The sequence below is a fragment of the Aotus nancymaae genome, unplaced genomic scaffold, assembly GCF_030222135.1.
Source record: "Aotus nancymaae isolate 86718 unplaced genomic scaffold, 86718_ANA_hifiasm-v0.15.2.pri h1tg000006l, whole genome shotgun sequence".
NCBI classification, from domain to species: Eukaryota; Metazoa; Chordata; class Mammalia; order Primates; family Aotidae; genus Aotus; species Aotus nancymaae.
Genome location: NW_026988417.1, coordinates 75,218,954 through 75,235,000, shown reverse-complemented (window position 1 = coordinate 75,235,000; position 16,047 = coordinate 75,218,954). Strand labels below are relative to the sequence as shown.

General features: G+C 38.4%; 1 protein-coding gene across 4 annotated transcripts in view; it reads left to right on the top strand.

Moving 5' to 3' along the window:
- HNRNPD (heterogeneous nuclear ribonucleoprotein D) overlaps nt 1-8,616 on the top strand; it is a 28,767-nt gene extending 20,151 nt beyond the window's left edge. For all 4 annotated transcript variants that reach the window (XM_012446938.3, XM_012446936.3, XM_012446937.3 and 1 more), the window contains one exon: nt 1-8,616. This exon is cut by the window's left edge and continues 556 nt beyond it. The gene's annotated coding sequence lies outside the window, so the exon portion shown is untranslated.
- Nucleotides 8,617-16,047: the final 7,431 nt, after the last annotated feature.

Genomic DNA, 16,047 nt, shown 5'->3' with positions numbered 1-16,047 from the left:
ATGTAGCAACTAAGATTTATATGAATATTTTCCCAAATGCCCAGTTTTTGCTTAATATGTATTGTGTTTTTTAGAGCAATTCTGGATAAACGTGCAAAAGTACCCCTTTGCACAGATAGTTAATGTTTTGTGCTTCCATTAAATAAAAAGTGAGGACTTAAGAAAATCTGTTAATTATAATAGAAATGCAGCTAGTTCAGAGAGATTTTTAGAGCTGTGGTGGATTTCATAGATGAATTCAAGTGTTGAGGGAGGATTAAAGAAATATATACCGTGTTTATGTGTGTGTGCTTTTTGTTTGATTTTTATTTTCCATTTCTCAAAAGGTTTTATTTTTTTGGTTAGGGGCTTAAAAATTCCAGACTGGGATTAGAAGGTGTTATGCCTAAGAATTTTTTGAGTTACTGTAGTGAAGAGTCTTAAGTGATAACTATAGGATTAAGTCAGAATTGTTTTTCCTGTCATTTGTTGGATGGTTCTGGTTTCTGTTATTAGCATTCAGGGTATTGATACCCATCAGCTTGGATGGAAAATCCTTTGTAGGTATTACTCAAGTGAATGTTAGAGTTCCGCACTGAGTGGTAAACTAAGACTTTAGTCAGTTACTTCAGAATGCTCGGAATAGTGTATTAGAAAAGTAATAAATGACAAATGGTATTATAATACAGTTCTATAGTAGAGTGAAGTGATGGAATACCTTTTTTCTTGCTTTTGTGGAGTTACATCTGATGCTAAGAATTTGACCTCCAACTAAGCAAACATTTTAATGAACAAAAGTTAGTGTTACTAAAGTAAAACTTTCTATGTTAAGAGATCCAAGTTGGGGACCTGTGTCCTGTTTTTATAAAATCGCAACACAGGCTCGTTTGTTTTCTGTGTATATGGCTGCTTTTGTGTTAACAGTGTTAAGTAGAGTTTAGTAGTTAGGACAGACCTGCAAAGCAAAATAATGTACAGTCTTGTCTTTTTACAGAAGAGTTTGCTGACCCATGGTCAAAATCAGTGAAAATTTTTTGTTATGGTTGTTAAGCTTAGGATTATTTTTGGTATCAAAGAAGCACTATGCTTATTTTCTGTAAATATGGCAAAAAATTTTTAGAGACAGAGTCTCCCTCTTGCTCATGCTGGAGTGCAGTGCTCACTGCACCCTCCAACTCCTAGGCTCAAGTACCCCTTCTCAGCCTCCTGAGTGACTGGGACTACAGGCGCGTACCACTGTGCCCACTAATTGTTTTATTATTTGCAGAGACAGGGTCTTGCTATGTTCCCCAAGCTGGTCTTGAACTTTTGGCTTCAAGCAGTCCTTCCTTGGCTTCCCAAAGTGTCAGGATTATAAATGTAAACCACTGTGTCCGTCCATCACATCAAAAACTAAAAGTGTGGGTAGAGGGTAAAACCAGATTGGATTAAAATTGGGTTTAGTGTGACTGAAAACATGCTCCCAGATTAATTTTGATTCTTTGTTAAAATGTTCACAGGCTACACATTTGGCAGATAATTAGTACGTACTGAGAGACCAACGCTACTTAGATTTAATTTTATGGTTAATTTTGGAGATCAAACCTATTCTTAAAAAACAACTTGTAACCTGATTTTTGTACTATTTTATGTATGTCTGACTCATTTAAATTGCAATTCTTAGCCATTTTTAGCATTACCTCTTGGCCTAGGTAATTTTCTGTCCACTAGACACGAATTTTTGAACTAACAAGAATTGAAGAAAAACAATTTTTTTTTTTGAGATCGAGTTGCTCTGTTGCCCAGGCTGGAGTGCAGTGGCACAATCTTGGCTTGGTGCAACCTCCACCTCCCAGGTTCAAGCGATTCTTCTGCCTCAGCCTACTGAGCAGCTGGGGCTGCAGTCGCATGCCACCATGCTCAGCTAATTTTATTTTAATTTTAGTAGAGACAGGGTTTCACTGTTAGCCAGGATGGTCTTGATCTCCTGACCTTATGATCTGCCCGCCTTGGCCTCCCAAAGAGCTGGGATTACAGGTGTGGGCCACCGAGCTTGGCCTGAAAATTTTTTTTATATATGTTAATTTGGTAATGAGTTTCATGTTTTTCTTGATGGTTTTCTGTATTCTAATCTGAACTGTTCTTTTTGAATTGTTGAGTACTGTTAAGTTGGGGCTTTGCCATTGTTCTGGGGTTCTCTGCCTCTCAATTTATGATCTGTTTCCCAGATCCCATGGCTTTGTTGTTTGGGTGCAGGACATCTTCCAATAGCTTTGAGACCTTCCTGTCTGTAAAGTTCTGTTTTGCACTGGATTACTAATAAATTTATTTTATCTTTGAGACAAAGATTTATTTTATCTTTGTCACCAGGCTGGAGTGCAGTAGTGCTGTCTTGGCTCACTGCAACCTCCACCTCCCTGGTTGAAGTGATTCTCTTGCTTCTGCCTCCCAAGCAGCTGGGACTACAGGTGCATGCCACTGCACCCAGCTAATTTTTGTGTTTTTAGTAGAGACGAGGTTTCACCATGTTGGGCAGGATGATCTCAATCTCCTGACCTCAGGTGATCCACCCACCTCGGCCTCCTGAAGGGCTGGGATTATAGGCGTGAGCCACTGTGCCTGGCCAGAAGTTTATTAATATTTTCTGAGATGGAGTTTTGCTCTTGTTGCCTAGGCTGGAGTGCAATGGCATGATTTCAGCTCACTGTAACCTTCGCCTCCCAGATTCAAGCCATTCTGCCTCAGCCTCCTGAGTAGCTGCGATTACAGGCACGTACCACCACGCTAGGCTAATTTATTTTTGTATTTAGTAGAGATGGGGTTTCACCATGTTAGGCTGGTCTCAAACTCCTGACCTCAGGTGATCCACCTGCTTCGACCTCCCAAAGTGCTGGGATTACAGGCATGCGCCACTGCACCTGGCCCCAGAAATTCATTTTAGATCTTGGGTCTTATATATGGAATCTTTCTTAACTCTGAAATCACTTGAGATTTTACCAGTGTTCTTATATTTCACAACTATATCTTGGGCTTGTTTCATACATTATACTGGGCACTCTGAGTCTTATCATTTTGCTCTCTTCATCTCCCACCGCAATCTTTGTTCTCTGGAGTTCTTACTTGGGTATAAGACCTGGACATGTGTTTCTGTAGTTTAATCTTTAAATTTTTATAAAGACTGGTCTTGAACTCTTGGCTTCCCAAAGTGCTGGGATTACAGGCATGTGCCACGGCACCCTGCCTTATCTTTCAACTTTTAGAAACATCCCAAAATTTCAATTGTGTCAATTTCTTTTTTTTGGGTGGGGGTGGCAAGGGCAACCGGGTTTCTCTCTTGCTGCCCAGGCTGGAGTGCAGTGGCATGTTGGCTCACTGCAGCCTCCGTTCCTGGGTTGCAATTCTGCCTCACCCTCCTGAGTAACAGACTACAGGTGCACATCACCATGCCCAGCTAATTTTTGTATTTTTAGTAGAGACGGGTTTTGCCATGTTGGCCAGGCTGGTCTCTTAACTTCTGACCTCAGGTGATCCACCTGCCTCAGCTTCCTAAAGTGCTGGGATTACAGGCGTGCGCCACTGCACCTGGCCCCAGAAATTCATTTTAGATCTTGGGTCTTATATATGGACTCTTTCTGGGATTACAGGCGTGAGCTACGGTGCATGGCCGATTGTGTCAATTTCTTTTTTTTTTTCTTTTTTGTTTTTGAAACATCGGAGTCTCACTCGGTTGCCTGGCTGGAGTGTAGTGGCATGATCTCGGCTTGCAACCTCCGCCTCCTGGGTTCAAGCAATTCTGCCTCAGCCTCCCGAGTAGCTGGGACTACACGTGTGCGCCACCACACCCAGCTAATTTTTGTATTTTTAGTAGAGACAAGGTTTCACCTTGTTGGGCAGGATGGTCTTGATCTCTTGACCTTGTAATCCACACCCGCCTTGGCCTCTCAAAGTGCTGGGATTACAGGTGTGAGCCACCATGCCCGGCCAATTGTATCAATTTCTAAGACCACCCCCCATCTGTTATAAATGACATACCAACATACCTTTTTCTCTAAGATTATTAATGATAACCTGTATAAATGTTTGTTTCCAAGATACTTTGTTTTCCTGTTGCTTTGGCTTGTTTTCATGTTAGAAAATTTCCTTAGATGTTTGCTGATCCTTGGCTCATATTTAGGAGTGGAGCACTTTAAAAGCTAATTGGATGTTATGTGTGTGGGGCTAGCAGGGGAGCTTTTCAATCATTGGCTTCACTGTTGAGTGATCTGGCTGTGTCATTTTATTGAGAAATTACTTGATATATCCCTTGTTTTGTTTTCTCAAGCTGGTCGGGCTCACCAGAGAAGTCTTACACTCTCCTCGGTTAAGGATTTAAAAGGTGGTCAGTTTCTGATCCCAGTGGAGGAAAAAGAGGTTGAGGGATCTCAAAAAGTAAACTTTTTTTTTTTTCATCACTGTGCCTATTCGGTCTAACAGCCCATTCTTGCTTAAGAGTACATCTTCAGTTTTCTGCCAGGGTTGGGGAGTCAGTTGCCAGCAGAACAGAGGATCTGGAGGTTTAACTGATTATTATTATTATTTTTAAAGACGGGGGTTTCACCATGTTGGTCAGGATGGTCTTGAACTCCCGACCTCGGGTGATCCGCCCACCTTGGCCTCCTAAGTGCTTGGATTACAGGTGTGAGCAACCATACCCGGCCGGTTTAACTGATTGCTAACTGAATTTCAGTCAATCCTCTTTTGACTTGTTTTATCTGTGTTTCTACAGGTACTTGGGCTGCCAATTCCTATATCTTTCGAGGGAGTCAGAGGGTTCTGTGATGTAATCTGTGATATCCACACTGTGGACAGCTGGCAGAATATTGTTTTTTCTTTTGCTTTTTGAGACAGCCTCGCTCTGTTGCCCAGGCTGGAGAGCAGTGGTGCGATCTTGGCTCCCTGCAACCTCTGCCTCCCAGGTTCAAGTGATTCTTCTGCCTCAGCCTCCCAAGTAGCTGGGACTACAGGCATGTGCCACCAGGCCCAGCTAATTTTTGTATTTTTAGTAGAGACAGGGTTTTGCCATATTGGCCAGGATGGTCTCGATCTCTTAAAATGTTGTCTTTTCCACCCCGCTTCCCTCAGTTTTTTAGATTACTTGTTTTTAGTGTGACTTCAGAAGAGACTGGGCATGACAGACTATTTTTTTGCAGCCTTTTTGTATAGGTGGGTGGTTGGTGTAAGGTTTAGGGGAACAAAAAAGGACAGGTAAATTGAAATACTAACAGGGAGCTCAGTACTCTTCTAGAATTTGACCAACAAAGTAAAATTCACAAGTAGTTTGCTGGTTTATTATCAAATCAACCTGTATTTACTAATGGGTAGTGTTATGTAGCTTTGGTCTGAATCCCCAAAATAGTCTTGTAGACTCTGGTTAGAATCCCACTTTTTCTCAAGTAATGAGCTTTCTAGGTCTGTTGTGAATCAGATTTTGATACCTTTTGGTTTAGTAGGCATCTGCTATCAGGTGAGTTAATTTCTCTTCCGTGGGTCCTGGGTTTCCTTTTTTCTGTTTCTTTCCTAACCTTCAATGTGTATAGGGTTGCAAGTCATGTAAGCATATTAGTCTTTACAACTTGGGATGTCATTTGCTTTATTGTTGCACACAGTTTAGAATGTATGTTGGTGTGGAACACCTGTCCAGGTGTCAGTTCATGCTTACAGTTTTGAAAGGTGGTCTCAATGTTAGGATCCAATTATTAAGCCCTATGTTGTATACTTGAGAAACTAATTTAGTCTATGCTTTTACTATTTTAGTGCTTGGGAAAGTTTCTTTTTGTAGTTAACACTAGTACTTCAAATGTATGTGTAGGGCCTTTGAGGTATTAGGAATTTTGGAAACTGGAAGGATATAATCTCTTTACCACAGTATTTGTGTTGATCCTGAAATGTCTTGAGTTTATTTTGTTTGGAGTCTAACCTGAAATGTCAAAACCTAGGATTATAATATAGCATCACATCTCAATAAAGTAAGTTTATTTGGAAGCAGTTTCTTAATATATCAATGAAGTAACATTTAAGGATGATCCTAAACTATTCATAAAAATTGATTTTTTTCTTTTTTTTTTAGAGCTACCTTTCTTCTTTTTTTTTTTTTTTAGAGAAAAAGTCTTCTTGCTCTGTCTCCCAAGCTGGAGTGCAGTGATATGATCACAACTCACCTCAGCCTCAACCTCCTGCAAGTAATCTTCCACCTTAGCCTTCTGAATTGCTGGGACTGCAGGCAGGCACCACCCCACCCCCCTTATTGACTGATTGATTGATTGATTGATTGGAGACAGAGTCTTGCTCTGTCGCCCAGGCTGGAGTGCAGTGGCGCAGTCTTGGCTCATTGCAACCTTCCTCTCAGGTTTAAGCGATTCTGCCTCAGCCTCCTGAGTAGCTGGAATTACAGGTGCATGCCACCACACCTCGATAATTTTTGTATTTTTAGTATATACAGGGTTTCACCATATTGGCCAGATGGGTCTCAAACTCCAGACCTCAGGTGATGTTCCTGCCTCTGCCTCCCCAAGTGCTGGGATTATAGGCATGAGCCATTGCACCTGGCCTAAATTAAACTTTTTTTGTAGAGATGGGGTGTCACTATGTTGCTCAGGCTGGTCTCCAACTCCTGGGCTCAAGTATCTGCCTGCCTTGGCCTCCCGAGGTGCTGGGATTATAGGCATGAGCCACTGTGCCCAGCCTAAGATAATTTTGACAGGGTTGAGAAGGGTATATCTTTTCTTTAATACTGGCCATATTCAAATTATTATTAAGCATAGTTTAGGAGTCTTGCCTGAAGATTTCCATGGGTAAAATGATTCTAGCAAGATGAACATTCAGTTGTGCAAATGGAGTCTGCTTGTCCTGTAAGTTGCTAACAGTTGCTTGTAATCTGGTAAATTCAGGAAGGGTTGATTATAATCTGGTTGGCACTTCAAAGAGGCTTGTAGGCATCTACATCAGAATCACTTAGAATTGTCTGGGAGTGTTGCCTGGGATTCTGTATTTCACACACCCCAAGTAATCTTAGTTACACTCATGTGTTAAGGACTTTAATGTGTTAACTCTTTAAGATAGAGTTAAACACACTGTTTCCTAAGGGTTTGTTTTTACATCTTCTGTAAAAAGAAAGGTATATGTTTAGTAAAACCACTCAACATTTTAATTATGGACCTTAAGTCTAGCTTGAAAAAAATGAAACAATTTTTGGTATTCTAATGAGTACAAGATGACAGTGAGCAACAGTAATGTACTAAGTCAGGGAAAGTAGATGATGGGGGTGGCTGCAGGTTGGGAACATGGCGAGTTGGTCTGTATGGTTTTAAAATTCTCTACAGCCAATACATTCCCCTTATTGTCTGTATCTTGCCTCTGCCCTGATCTTAGCCATCCATTGCATTATGAATTGGTAATCAACAACTCTGATAGAAATTGATTTGCAATTTTCTAGAGTTGGGCGGGTTATGTATTGCCCTATTGTCCTTAGCGACTTTTTGATTCTCAAGAAGGTTGCATAATTCTAGCAGCCTTCCATTATAAATGGCAATAGTGTAGAGTAGCTGAGATAAAGAATAGTATCCAGGGGACTATATAATTTAGGAAGATAAAGCAGTAGGGTGATTCCTAAATGTTAATAAATTTCCTCAGCCCTGTAAAGGCAGGGAATTGGAGGGGCGACAGGTGTTCTCATAAGGGCAAGGAAAAAGGACCTTACAAAATTATTATATTAAAATCTGAAATGCTTTATAGGATTTAGGGCCTAAGTAAGAGTATGGTGTCAAGTCTTCAAAGAAAGTAGAGATAGGCACTAATTTATTAAAGAGTGATAATAGAGGTTGTTGGATTCTATTTTGGGAAGCTTTAAGTCATTCGGTATTGGGGAAGGAGTACTTCAAGGTTAATTCATATAGATTTAATTTTGTTATAAGAGACTGTATTCTGTTTGCACTCTAGAATTAGGAAGGTTACTTTCCTGGCTTTTGTATTTCTCAGGAAAAAAAGAATTGGAAGAAACTTAAGAGGTCTGTTAACACCAGTACCTAAACGTGACATTTAACTTGGCATGGAAGCTATGCTTTGAATAAACACTTGAGAAAAGGAATTTTATAATTTCTTTTTTGTTGTATGGATGGCCTTGGATTATACAGAGCTTAACATTTATATAAAACACCAGTCTGAGACTGATAAAATGAAACCCTTTTTATTTTAAAAATTGGAAGAATGGCACTTTATTACAGTGTAGTTAAGATTGGCTAAGGCAGTAAATAAAACTTAGAAATGCTCAAATTTGTTGTAAATTGCTTTTACAATCATTAATATATAAAGCATGCTACTACTAATCAATTAGTTTTATGTATTAAGACCTATCAGCATGTCTTTTTTTAGTATCTGGTTGACTTTGACATGATGTTCTCTGTACCATTTAACATTTTCAAGACATATTCTCCCCAAGCAAATTCTGTTGGAACCAAGTGTTTCCAGTTCTAGAAGCTTACTTCTAGAGTCTTCATATGAAATTTACATTGGGCTTTCATAGGGTTTTAATTTGCACTAAATCTTTTTTTCTGAAAGATTACTTATGTTTAAAGTATAATGTAGTAGTGCTTTTGTCTTACAATTAAACTCTTATAGCACTCATGCATTTTTTGCACTGTCTTTTTTTTTTGACTTAAGCTTTTTTCTCTTGGATCAATACCTTTAAATAACATAGGACTTATTAGTTCAAAAGGTAAGGCAACTACTGTAATGTTGAACACATCACATAAAATTTTTAGATGATGGGATTCTTTGTAAAGTTAGATAGCTTATGCACAAGTAGTATTACAAATTGATCACTGAATTTGATGGAAGGAAAATGGCAATTTCCAGTTTTCTCCAGAATGTTTATGAGGCAGGATATTGAGGGCAGGAAGATTTTGTGGGGATGTTCAATCTTTGTCATCTGCTGGGCTTGCTGTTGAATGTGAGACCACTGTAAATGCTAGTACGTGTTTACCATTTTATGTTACAACACTTTTGGATAATGGTAAATTGAATTTCATAGCTTGGAGCAATAATGTTAACAAAAGTACTCCTCCTTAATATAAATGCACTTTGTTTCACTATTCCAGTTTTTACTTTTGTGTCTCGAGAACTTTTAAAAGAATGTGGGTCGCTTAGTGCTGCTCTGCTAAGAGAGAAGTCACCATTATGTTGGGTCATGGTGTGGTGCTAAGCAGGTCTGCTCCTCAACAAATGACCCCTTTGTCTGTAACCAGCTTGTGATTTGCCTTTTTGTTCTAAAAAATCAGAGGCCAGAATTAAATAATGGTTTTTGTTATTCTATGTTCTGCCATGATTCCATAATGAGATTCTATGAGTGGCTTGATTCTATAATGGGATAATATAAACTTTCAAAACAATTTAAAATAATCCTTTTCAGACTTATCAAAATGTGTGGGACATTCTATTTGGCAAATTGACAAAGTTTCCAATTTAATACATTCAGTGGAATAGATTATTTCAAATGAATGCTTTTGTGGCCCAGCTCTGTCGTTTGCCCAGGTATACTGGGTAAATTAATCTCCAAGCCTCAGTTTTTCCAGTTTTAAAATTATATTACCTTTCTCAGGTACGGAGATTAAATGATAGTCATGTAAAAAGTGCTTTGAGGTTAGCAGTTCTCGACCTCATTGTGAGGTTAAACACACACTTTGAGGCCCTATCCCAGGCTTATGCAGAATCTTCAGGGGTGGAGCCAAGGAACATGTATTATTAAGATCATTGGGTGACTGATGCTGAGGACTGAAAATGAAAGCTTCACATTTGTTGATATTACCATGTTTAAGAGCTATGGAAATCATGCATATGAAAATATCAAATGTTAATACTTATATGTGCTGGGCAGACTGAATACAAAGAGGAGTGTGATGTGGCCAGGCTTGTGGGGAGTAGAGACAGCCATCAACCATGATGGGATGAGTCCCCTTTCTCAAAGTTTGCTTGAGCACCCTCAGGGTTGTCCCTACTTTTGCTTCTGCAGCTCTTCTGGACTTCCCTGGCTGATAAACCTAAAGGAGATTTGTCATAGAAGCCCTATGATTTTGGTGACTATTAGGAAAGAGAAGATGAGCAGAAGGGAGGAGTCAAGGTAGGCTAACATAGTCTGTAGATTACAGGACAGCTGTGATCCTGTTTATTGAGATTGGAAATAAAGTCATTATTAGCAACTTAATAGCAAGTTTTATGGGGGAAAGGAAAAATATATAGTTTGGGTATCTAAAACTGAAGTGTGTGCATGATAGTCAAATGGGTATATCTAGTAGAGAATCGGAAAATGATTTGGAATTCAGAAGAGGGGTTAGATCTGGAGAGGGCAATGGCATGGGAGTGAATAAGAGAACCTTGGAAAGTGGGAAATGAAGAGAACCAAAGCTCTGCTGTAGGCCACTTGAATGACTGAAAGATTGCATAATTGAACTCCACGAATGCATAGTCCACTTTGCGCCACCCCCACAGCAAGCTGTTCCTTTCTCTTACTAGCGCAATAGACTTGGGCCTGTGACAATTTATACTTCAGTTTTCTCATGTGTAAAATGAAAATAATAGTAGCGCCGACATCAGGGTTGTGAGGATTAAGGAATTTCTAAAGTACTTACAACAATTACTGGCACACAAATGCTCAATGAGTTAGTTGTTGTTAACTGCACTGCCTTTATCTATTGATATAAATTCAATTTATGACACTTCATGGTAGAAATAAGTTTGATTTCTAATAAGATCCAATTCCCATCCCACTTATAACCAGTGGGATCTTCCTCAGTTATTTGAGCCTATGTTGATCACCATCTCTTAATTTATTCTCTGCCATGCAACGTACCACTTAAATATTGACACTGTTGCTTTAACCTGTTTATGATATTCGTTGAACTTCCTCCCTCAACTGGAATGGAAACTTTCTTAAAGGATTAGAGACAGGACTTATACTTTTTTTTTTTTTCAATTTTGGCTCACTGCAACCTCTCCCCATGTTTAAGTGGTTCTCCGTACCTCAGGCTCCAGAGTAGCTGGGATTACAGGTGCCCGCCACCATGCCCGGCTAATTTTTGTGTTGTGTTTTAGTAGAGACAGGGTTTTGCCATGTTGGCTAGGCTGGTCTCAAACTCCTGACCTCAGGTGATCTGCCTGCCTCGGCCTCCCAAAGGGCTGGGATTACAGGCATGAGCCACTGCGCCTGGCCGGGTCTTACACTTCTATATACAATCATTTTATTTGTCAAACATCAGTTAGTTCTATAGATGTAGTGGCTTAGGATAAACCATAATGTTTTATAATTGTTTTGGTGCAGAGTAGGAGCTTAATAATATTTGAAAGCATAAATAGATGAAAAATCTAAGATCACTTAATATTTGTTTCTGCCATGTTCTGACAGTTCTAGCATAAATACCAGGGAAACGATCCTTACTAGGCAGCTTTCAACAGCTCATAAAAATATAAATTATCTTGAAAACTCTTAAATTCTAAAGACTGCCTTAGAAAACAAGTATTATGTGGGACTTCTTGCTTGGAACTAGGGCGATAGCCTGGCTTTAAGCATGCTACTAGTGAAGAGGGAATTGCAAAGACACATGATTCACTTAGACTTTTGGGTCTTGGTATCCTAATATGTAAAGTGCAGGGGTTAGATTAGGTGATCTTTAAGTTCACAGTTTTCTATCAATAATTATACTAGTACTCATTGGTGATTAGGATACAAATATGTTATCTTACACATAATTTTAAATTACAGAGATGGTTAAGAGGCAAGTTTTATAGGGTTTCAAAAATAATGGCAGCAAAATACATGACTATTCGTCTTCCCACTACTCTTGTCTTTACCCTGCCAAAACAACTTACTAAACTGGCAACAAGTGAAATAATACAGTGTATCTTGTGTGACCCATAATTAAGGGATCTTAATTATTACTCTCTGGGTTCCATGGCTATATGCCACAGTAGGGCTTATCTTAGCAGTCGGTAAAATCTTAGCTTTCCAGCTGTGTGACCTTGCACATGCCATTTAACTTTGCTATTTTCTCATCTGCAAAATAAAGCTGATAATATGAACTAACTTACATAGCACTTTTATGCCAGCCACTGTTCTGTGTGCTTTATGTGATACTAACTCACTTATTAGTGTTATTATAAAATTAAACAAGACACCCCTCTTCCAAAATACTTAGTACATTGTAACAGAGTAAGCATTCAACATATTGCCTATTTTTCCCTGTGTCTAAACTACAGAAACTCCAAAATTTCTAACATTTAAGATGCTTTAAAAAATATTTTGTGAATGGAAATGTGGTACTGGATTGGGAGGAAAATGAAGTTGGTGATTATTTAAAATGCTGATATTTGATCATTACCAGAATTAAAATGAGTTATCTAGAAGTCAGGCTGTCTGTTCCCCAGGAATCACTAAAGGACTTTTAAAACAGACTTCAGACCTCATTTTCCCACTTGGGAAACAGAACTCATGACACCTTGTTACTAACTGCAAATAAAGTTGGATGCTTTAGTTATTAGAAATCTTAATAAGTTGAGGTTACTGGAGGTAGTGTATTTTTTTTAAAGGCTGTTAAGATGGTAAGATAGGAGGAGAGGACCTATGATTTGTTAAGAGAAAATGATATAGTCATTTAAGTCTATTAGTTTTTTAATCCTTACACAAGGAAATACATAGTATAAAACACAGTAGTTTGAATTTTCATTTCAGATGAAAAAATTGTAGAAGAGGTAAATGTGTATCTCTGAACTGTACTCATGTTAAAATTCTCATTTCTAAAATCTGATTTTAAGGTCAAGGTCATTTCACTTCTGGGTAAGCAGGAAGATTACGATAATTTAATCAATACCATAAATGCAATTATCTTTTTCTATTAAGTAATGGTTAACATGTAAATAGCATTTACTATGTGAGAGACTTAACTACTCATTAAGTATTATGAACCGCCCCATTTTACAGATGAGGAAAAGGTGCACAGGTTAATTAGTCTGTCGACATTACAGAAATGGGAAAGGAACAGTGACAAGAGTTAAGGGACAAGGAAATACTTCCAACCTCCTTTTCCTGCAGTTTATTACCACTAGAGAATGATTTCAAAACTGCTGGTTGTAGAAGTCTATAATTACCTATAGCCATTTATTGGTGCCTGTCGAGGATGGGGAGGAAAAGGGTCATGTTGGTATTACATTGTACTTAAAAGAATGATAATAATTGAAAGGAGAATTGCAACAGTGATAATTACGATCTTTTTGAAGTATTTCCACCAAATCCTCCTAGGAATCTTTCTTGTTTTGTGGAATTCTTTGGCCTGAAATAAAAATAAATACAAATGTCATGTTTTGCTTTCTTTCTGGATTAATGTGTACACTCTAATACTTCTCAGAGCTATCTGAAAGAACAGATGTAGCTTGATTTTGACCAATCCTAAAACCTCTTAATAGGATTCAACAGATTTTTATAAAGTGATGCATCAGGGTTCCAGGTGGCTGCCTTATTGTGTTCAGCTGTAATTTTATTAGCTTTATTAACTTTGTGACCTTGAACAAGTTATAATTCTTTGAGCCTCAATTTCCTCATCTTCTTGTACAATTTTACTTAAATGCTATCATCTCTTACAATCATTGCTGCCTCCATTTCCATTCTGAAAACCCTATTCTCCTTCAGTAGTTTTTCTCCATAGTACTTATCTCTTATCTAACATTACATAAATTTTATTTATTGTTTGTCTGGAATATATGGTCCATGGAGGCAAAGATTTTTGTGTTTCAGTCACTGCTGTAGTCCTAGAATGGAACACTGCATGACATACAGCAGATGTTCAGTAAGTATTTGTTGAATGAATGAATACATAAATCTATAAAATTGGGACAACAGTGCATACCATATAGTACCCTAGATTATGTGGATTAACTGAGATACTGAATACAGGACATCTAGACAGCCATATAAGAGTAAATTATGTCATTATTCTTGTTACACATTTTTTTTTTAAGACAATTACTCCATCATCCAGGCTGGAGTGCAGTGGCACGATCTTGGCTCAGTGCAACCTCCACTTCCTGGGTTCAAGGGATCTTCCCACCTCAGCCTCTCAAGTAGCTGGGTCTACAGGTGTCAAAATTAGTCACCATGCCTGGCTAAGTTTTGTGGAGACAGTTCACAATGTTGTCTATGCTGGTCTCCAACTCCTGGACTCAAGTGGTCCAGCTGCCTCAGTCTCCCAAAGTGCTGGGATTACAGGTGTGAGCTACTGGGCCCAGCCAATTGTGCCATTTTTTAAATGAATAATGAGATACAGATTTTGTTAAGTGTTTTGTGATACAAAAATGTTTCATATTTTAACCCAGTTAAAACTAAATAAAATAGCTCACTTTCATTAACATGCAAATCATTATTAAAAGAATTCAAGGAGTGCTGGGTGCACCAGCTCACACCTGTCATCCCAGCACTTTGGGAGGCCAAGATGGGTGGATCACTCAAGATCAGGAGTTTGAGACCAGCCTGGTCAACATGGCGAAGCCCCGTTTCTACTAAAAATACAAAAATTAGCCAGGTGTGGTGGCGCATGCCTGTAACCCAGCTACTTGCAAGACTGAGGCAGAAGGATGGCTTGAACTTGGGAGGCAGAGGTTGCAGTGAGCCAAAATTGCACCATTGCACTACAGCCTGGCTGACAGAGCAAGGCTCTGTCTTAAAAAAAAAAAAAAAATATATATATATATATATATATATATATATAACGATTTCTGCTTCTTATATAGCTATGATACAAACACATTGCTTGCTGTTTACATGGACTTCTGCTATCTGCACCTGGATAAAAAGTAAAATTGTAACATATTTCGATTAACATTCTTCATGTATCAGATAAGTTTGTTTACTCAATATGTATGGTGACTTTCCACAAGCAAAGTCAACTGTACACCATTACAGTGTATGCTATAAGTGGCCTTGGTCCTGGTATGCCACAGCCTCACAATTCTAATGTATATAAGTATGGGAGCCCCAGCTTTATATATCCAAGATACTATTGGTTATTTGCAAGGATCTGGCATATGGAAGCAAGGTGACTTGCAGGACGTTATAATTTATTGAGTGCTTTAGATGCAAGTACTATATGACACACATGTATTTTCGCATCATAGTATGCAATACTCATCATAATCTTGTGAATATTCCTATTTTACAGTGTTGAGGAAAATGAAGCTCAAATAGGTTTGAGTTACTTGCCCAAGGTTGTATAGCTAGTAAGTGGTGGAGATGGAATTCAAATCCAGAATTGCATTACTTACACTGTTGTATGTAGAATTTTTTTTTTCTTTTTTGTAGGAATTTTTAACTAAGGTATGAATGGAGTTTATATTCTCTTAGATGATTTACTTTTTTTTTTAAATGAAATATGCATATATAGTTTGAAAAGGCAGAAGTCTACGAAGTTTATGAGTAAACACAGAAGTCTCTTGTTCTATTCCTTGCCACCCCTGAACCTATTTCTCACAGGTAACTACTTTTAGTTCTTTTTGTCTGTTTCGTTTATTGCTGTATCCCTATTATTTAGATCAGTGGCCCTCAACTAGGGGTGATTTTGCCCTCCAGGGGACATTTGGCAAAGCCTGTAGACATTTTTGATTCTCACAACTAGAGAGCGTGCTACTAGCATCTAGTGAATAGAAGCCAAGGATGCTGCTAAATATCCTACAATGCACAGGACAGGCCCCTCACAGTACTCAGTTCAAAATGTGCTAAGGTCAAGAAATCTCAACCTAGAACAGTGTTTGATATATAGTGGGTGCTCAATAAATATTTGTTAACTGTACCTCATTTAGAGGTTTACTCTTTCCCTGGAGTTTGTTTTCCTCTGCATTTCTAGAAAGCATATATATATTTATTGATTTTTCTGTTTTCATCTATGGAAAAGAGGATTTAACTCTTACCATACTCCCACATTCCCCTTCCTCAAACATACATCTTTTCCTTCTTTTCTGTTTGTTTAATCAAAACTTTGTAAATATTAACTGAGCCATGGATTAAATTGACTTTAATGC